The sequence below is a fragment of the Octodon degus genome, unplaced genomic scaffold (assembly GCF_000260255.1).
Source record: "Octodon degus isolate 3935 unplaced genomic scaffold, OctDeg1.0 scaffold00064, whole genome shotgun sequence".
Taxonomy (NCBI): domain Eukaryota; kingdom Metazoa; phylum Chordata; class Mammalia; order Rodentia; family Octodontidae; genus Octodon; species Octodon degus.
Window position 1 is genome coordinate 2,116,940 of NW_004524640.1, and position 6,257 is coordinate 2,123,196.

Below are 6,257 nucleotides of genomic sequence, written 5' to 3' on the forward strand. Positions count from 1 at the left end.
TAAGGAGGCCCCGTATTAATAGAACTCTGCGAAACAAATAAGTGATAGTACATACACGTTCCAATGCTACCTCCCTGGCAAGTCATAATGACGTATTCCAAGCCTTTGGAGTATGGAAATCAATAAACAAATTTTGCAGTCCGCAGAAAATGGGGCCACCAAGTGGTCAGATTTATGTCATCACTTTTATTTTTATTTGTATTAGTAAGTGTTTGCAGTACAGCGATGATATTCATCCTTTTAACTTGTGTTCTCTTAGTACATTTCACCTTTAAAAGAGATTGCAGCAATTGGCTCTCAATCCTCTCAGGAAACTTTGTAATAAGCCCTAGAAAGCCATTTGGGTGCGTGTGTATATGTGTGTGTTACTGAGGATTGAATCCCAGAGCCTTTGCACAGAGCTACATCATCTTCCTGTTTTTATTTTATTTTTTTAAGACAGAGAATTGCTCAGTTGTTAAATTGCCATTCACAATCCTCCTGCCTCTGACTCTCGAAATGCTAAGGTTGCAGGCATGTTTCAACACACCCAGCCTATCTGGATTCTCAAAATTGTTATAACAACACTTTTGTGATCCAAGTCTCTCCAGGTCCTGCAAAGTAACAAAAATGACAATCAAGTTGGCTTTCCCTATTCATGCTGGAACCTACTCCACCATCAAGTGTCCCTCAGGCCTTTCAGGAAGTTCTTAATGACAACCAGTATTTCTCAAAACAAAACACACAAACAAAAAACCCATCCTATCAGTGATGAATCAGTTCTCTTCGATTCCCCACACCCTCACCACCATCCCAGGCATCCAGGACTCTGAGCCTTCTCTGTGCCAAGTGGTCATCAGTAAATCTAGTAGGAAACTCTTAGCCAAGGGAAGTGGTGCCTCCCCTCTTCCTCTGCTCTGTTTCATACTTCTCACCCTCGGCTCCAAGCATTCTTATTTCTGCCTGTATCCCTCCAACTCCCCTCCTGAACACTGGTTCTTCCATCTTCCATATACAGCTCCTTCTATGAATCCCAGATTTCAGCTCACATTGGCAGAAAAAAAAGACACTGTACTTTCCTGTCTCCCACTCTGAGCCAAATACTCAAAATTTCCTCTCTGTATTGGTATTTTCTTGCTGTATAACAAAGTACAGTCAATTTAGTGACTTAAAACAATCATTGCAGTTCTACAGAACTGGAGTCCAAAATTAGCTTCTTTGGGCTCAAATTAAGGGAGCTTGATTCCAAATCTTGAAATCTGCAAGTCTGTGCCTTCTGGTAGCTCTAAGAGAGAAGTTTTCAGGCCTTTTCAGAGCCTAGGGGCTGCCTGCATTCCTTGGCTCCAGATTCCTTCCTCTGCAAGCAAAGCCAGAAAAAAGTGTAGCATTTTCTTCCTTCGCTGACCTTTCAATCCCTCTTCCTTCTTTTTTTTTCTTTTTAATTAATTAATTTATTCATTTGTGTGTGTGTGTGTGTGTGTGTGTGTGTGTGGCCAGCTCAGCCCACCAGGGGGCAGGGCTGGCCGGCATGTAGTGCTGGGGGATTGAACTGCGGTCCCTGTGCTTTGCTAAGCTCGTTCTAAGTAGGTGCTTTAGACCACTGAGCCATCTCACCAGCCCCCAATCCCTCTTCCTTCTCACTCTGTCTCAGACACATCTGTTCCCCTCTTCTAAGGGTTCTTCTGGTCACATCAGCCCCATCTGGATAATCCAGGATCACGTCTTCAAATTAAAACCCCAAAGTAAATCCCCTCTGCAAAGCTCCTTTTACCCTGTAAAATTATTCACAGATTCTGGGGATTAGAATTTGGACATCGCGGGGAAGTCATTATTCACCCTAAAGCACTGTCCTTTAGAACAATCCAAATGCCTTCACAGAAAGAAGGAAAAAAGGAAAGAAAGAAAGGAGGATAGAAGGAAGGAAGGAAGGAAGGAAGGGAAGGGAAGGGAAGGGAAGGGAAGGGAAGGGAAGGGAAGGGAAGAGAAGGAAGGAAAGAAGGAAAGAAGGAAGGAAGGAAGGAAGGAAGGAAGGAAGGAAGGAAGGAAGGGAGGAAGGGAGGAAGGGAGGAAGGAGAAAGGAAGGATAATTGAGTATTTCAAGATCCACCACTACTTTTGTCAAGCATTCACCAACATGATTAAGTTTGGAATAAATAATACTAACTGTAACCTAAGCACCAATTGCCTATCAGCCGTAAAAGTCCTAGAATCTACTAAGGTGACCTTACATAGCAAGATTTAAATTAAATATCCTCAAGCTCTCTTATCACCTCCCGTCTCATGTCCATCATCCCTCTCAGTTTCTGCAAGTATTCTTGGCAGGCAGGTCTGCATTCCTCCTGCTCCTTGCTAGCTCTGACTTCTTGCTTCTGCATGATTCAAAATCTTGCTCTGTAGCTTGTGTCCTGTGTGTTCTACCCCTTTTGAACTTCTCTCACAAGCTGTAGATAGGGATGCATGGACTAAACTCACTTGACCCAGACCCGTAACATAGCTGAAGACAAGAAGTCTCTCAAGCACGCTATAGCACAGCAAATACCCTAAAATACTCTAGTTCCAACTCATCCAGACCATGAACTTTACCTTTGCAACCCAAAAAACCTCTTTACATATTGTGTTTTAAAAAAAAAAAAAAAAAAGCAAACAAACTCAGTTGTCATCTTATGAAATAAGATATTTCACACTTGCTCATGAACTCCTTTCTGACACAGAAATATTTTAACAACTTCATTTATTGGATCCTTATCATGTTCTATTCACTGAACTAAAGGTTTTTTATGCATAGCCACCACGTCCTCACAGCAATCTTCTGACATGGTCCTTATGACTATCACAGCTATGAGACAGATAAAAATTTTAGACTCAAGGAGGATAAGGAACTTTTGCAAGGTCAATCAACAAAGGACTGACTACACAGATCACTGTGCACAACAGCTTCTCAAGAGACAATGTGTGATACTTTCCAGGCCCAGGCAAAGGTCTCCCGGGCCCTGCTCACACAATCACCATGTGGTCCTAAGGGAAAGGGACACAGTATAAACCAGGCCACTCTGGCATCGCTAGCTTTCTCCCAAGGTCACAGACCCCTACACATCCAAAAGACACAGTGTCATCCAGGCCCACAACAAAGTATAGTCAATTTAGTGGCTTAAAACAATCATTGCAGTTCTACAGGACAGGAGTCCAAAATGAGCCTCTTTCAGCTGAAATCAAGGAAGCTTGAGTCCAAATCTTGGAATCTGCAAGCCTGTGATAGCAGAAGCTTCCAAGTGATCCAGGACACCGGGCTCCTGTGGGATATCCCCTCTGGGAACTCGCTCTGTTGGAAGCTCCTTGCTCTCATCTCGGACTCCTTTTGGAATGAAGCTGGCCTCTGCTGACTCCACTAGGCTGTGACTTGAGATTAAAGCCACCTTCCACCATGGCAACATCTAGGGACAAACACCAAGTGAGAGCATTTGCCCTCTTCATTCTCTGATCTCAGCTGGGGAGATAGCTCAGTGGCTCATCGCCTGCCTGGCAAGCACAAGGTTCTGAGTTCAATACCCAGTATGAAAAGAAAGTAAAAATTCCACAGTATCATCTCCAGAGAATCCCCTGCATGTCTACTTCCAATTGCAGCAATTCCTTCCTGCCCTGTTCTAGTCTTAATGCCCCTATGAAAGAAGGGCAGGGAGCTGCGGAGCTCTTCACAGGCTTCAGGAAATAGTTTGGAAGTGTGACTTGTGCACAGCAATACAAGTGAAAGAAAGAAAGAAAAAAAGAAAGGAAAGGAAAGAAAGAAACTTCCCCTATGAACTTAATTTGTTCATATATGAAATGATAAAAAAAAAAATCAGCTCTTTTCTGGCTGGAACCATGAAGGGTGTAGAAGAGAAGAAAAAGAAGGTTCCTGCTTTTCCAGAAACACTTAAGAAAAAGTGAAGACATTTCACAGAGTTGAAGATAAAGTCCCTGAGAAAGAAGTTTGCCCAGAAGATACTTCGAAAGGCGAGGAGGAAGCTCATCTATGAAAAAGCCAGACACTACCACAAGGAGGACAGACAGATGTACAGAACTGAGATCCGAATGGCTGGGAAGGCGAGAAAAGCTGGCAACTTCTATGTCTCTGCAGAGCCCAAACTGGCACTTGTCATCAGATTAAGGGTATCAATGGTGTGAGCCCAAAAGTCTGCAAGGTGTGGCAGCTTCTTCACCTTCACCAGATCCTCAGTGGTACCTTCATTAAGCTCAACAAGGCTTCAATTAACATGCTGAGAATTATGGAGCCATACATTGCATGGGGGCACCCAAACCTGAAGTCAGTGAATGAACTAATATACAAGCGTGGCTATGGCAAAATCAATAAGAAGCAAATCGCCTTGACAGATAATTCATTGATTGTTTGATCTCTTGGTAAATATGGCATCATCTGCATGGAGGATCTGATTTGTGAGATCTATACTGTTGGAAAATGCTTCAAAGAGGCAAGTAGCTTCCTGTAGCCATTCAAGTTATCACCTCCATGAGGTGGAATGAGGAAAAAGACCACCCATTTTGTGGAAGGTGGAGATGCTGGAAATAGGGAAGACCAGATCAGCAGGCTTATTAGAAGGATGAGCTAAGGTATCTACCATGGTGTTTCTATGATTTGGTCAGTTAAAAAAAAGTGCTTTCAAATTGGAAAAAAAAAGAAAAATCATAAAGATACACTCTTCCACTGCAAATATGAATAAATTATTTGGCGGCAATACTTCTCATACTTAAACACCTCATATTAAAGGCAGGGTGGGGGTTTGTGAGATGGCTCAGTAGTATAAGCACTTCCCTGGCAAGCAGAAGGGCCTGAGTTCAATTTCCGGTTCTGCGAAAATAAATAAATAAATAAAAATAAAGGCAAGGTGACTGGATAATTGCTTTGAAAGAGGTTTATTCTGTAGCCCAAAGACAAGGACATAGCAACATTTCCTCTCCTTGGCATAGTCATTTTCTCTTTAGATTAAGGAATCATATTTTAAATGAATACATTCCCATTTCACTGGAGCAAAAAGTGGAACAAATCCCTCTCTCCATATATCAAGCTAGATTTATCACCTTTCACTTTTACTATGACTGTCAAGTTCAATAAATACTGTACTTTAACATTATGAAGAATGGAAAATGCTTTACTATCATCGGATCACAGCTGTATAAGCAAGACACAACTACATGAGCAGAGGCTGCAAAAGTAATGATAAGATACAGTTCACCAGTGTTTACCAAGCAAATGCTATTACCTCTGCATTCTTCTAGATAACAAGATTACAAGGAAAGATCAGTCCTTCTCCAGCAGGAGTCTGTTGTCCTGTGTCATTTATGCAAATTGCTGTAATGTCATTTGATAAGCTAACACTGGTGTCATTTGCTCTGAGCCCAGCTTAGAAGATGCCATGAGCCTGGGGAGAGAAACTAGCCGACATCAAAAGCCCACGTTTATGGGCCTCTTTGGAATGTGGAGAACGGCAATTAAATGACAATGGGACCTGAGACTGCGTGGAAAACACAGAGGGTCTGCCCTTTCCCAGTGAGTAGGAAGTCACAGGTGGCCTCTTCTCCAGGTGACCAAGAGCTCAGTGTCCATGTTTCTGCAACCTAACAGCAAAGGTCCTATTATAAGAGTTGGGTGGAGGGCAAGTTTCCCACTTGACTTGTACATAGGGCTGGGAGGTGGCCTGGTTCCCAGAGTCTGCTCCCCTCTCCAACTGTTGTGCTGGTGTCTTGTCCCTTGTTGTCCCAACTGCATGAAGCACCTTCTGTCTGAACCGGTCCCAAGAGGGGCCAGACAGACGGAAATGCTGTGCCTCTCTTCGCAGCCAAACGGCAAAGGCTTATTATTCTGGTCCTCTCAGCAAGGCCAAAAACTGACAAGGCATTTTATCCGCTGAGAAGGTAACACCCTGCCCTCTGTTCCTTAAGTCTGTTAAACGTGGTGTGTGTTTGGGGGGGCGGTGTGTGTGTGTGCTCGCGCACCCGCTTAAACCTCTTGGCTAAACACAGAGATTTAAATGATGCTGTCCAGCCCTCCAGCATCTCCCTGTATGTCCTGGCCTGCTGTCTTTAGAGAGGTCAGTCTCCCGCACTTTCCCCTCCCGCCCCTACCGAGATTTCAGGTTTCCAAGGTCCATGGCAGCACTTAAATGTTCAGCAACAGAAAGATTTTCCCTTTCCATAGTCTGTAAAAAGACCTCGAATGGACTCCGTTAGTCCCACCTCGGTGTCTAGACTACAGCGGCGTGCAGGACGACCCGGGTCTCAGCTAG